The sequence below is a fragment of the Penaeus monodon genome, chromosome 32, assembly GCF_015228065.2.
Source record: "Penaeus monodon isolate SGIC_2016 chromosome 32, NSTDA_Pmon_1, whole genome shotgun sequence".
In the NCBI taxonomy this organism is placed as follows: domain Eukaryota; kingdom Metazoa; phylum Arthropoda; class Malacostraca; order Decapoda; family Penaeidae; genus Penaeus; species Penaeus monodon.
The window spans coordinates 30,742,487-30,742,981 of record NC_051417.1 but is presented as its reverse complement, the minus strand read 5'-3'; the positions used below and the strand labels follow the sequence as shown (position 1 = coordinate 30,742,981).

The 495-nt window shown below is 38.6% G+C and overlaps 1 protein-coding gene across 1 annotated transcript in view; it reads left to right on the top strand.

The window, feature by feature from the left end:
- The window catches only part of LOC119593792, a gene marked incomplete in the record, with an annotated part of 129,698 nt that overhangs the window by 128,203 nt on the left and 1,000 nt on the right, over positions 1–495 (top strand). Inside the window, 1 exon segment of the mRNA XM_037942816.1 lies at positions 1–495.

Genomic DNA, 495 nt, shown 5'->3' with positions numbered 1-495 from the left:
TATGAAATCAGTGGTGACTGCTACAAGCTTTCCGTTTCGTATTTTTAATAACCAAGATATGAGTTGAATGTTCAAGACGACTGCTAACTCCGAAGTGATTTCTGCAACGATTGGCAGTGTGGAGTCTTTCAGCTTTTGTCGTAGGCTTCCTTGTGGCAGTCCAATGCTCTAGTTCATTTCTATTGATAAATGCTTCGTTTTTTTAACATAAGATTTTGTAGAGTAAATACTTTATATGTCAGTATTTTCTTCTGTGGCAAAGAGGAGTTTTCTTTCTTAATGAAAAAAAAATAAGTTGAAAAAATATGTATACAGTATATGATTTTCAGCCAATACAGTCTGCTGTGTTTTAGTTAATCCTTTGGCTTCGGTAAGGGAATTAAACCCCAGTCACTGACACTCGATATGTACCAACTGAAGCCTGTTAGCTAGTTCGTAAGCCTAGCGCAGGGCAGTGGGTAGAGGGACCACTCTTGCATGCCCGCATTTGTGATG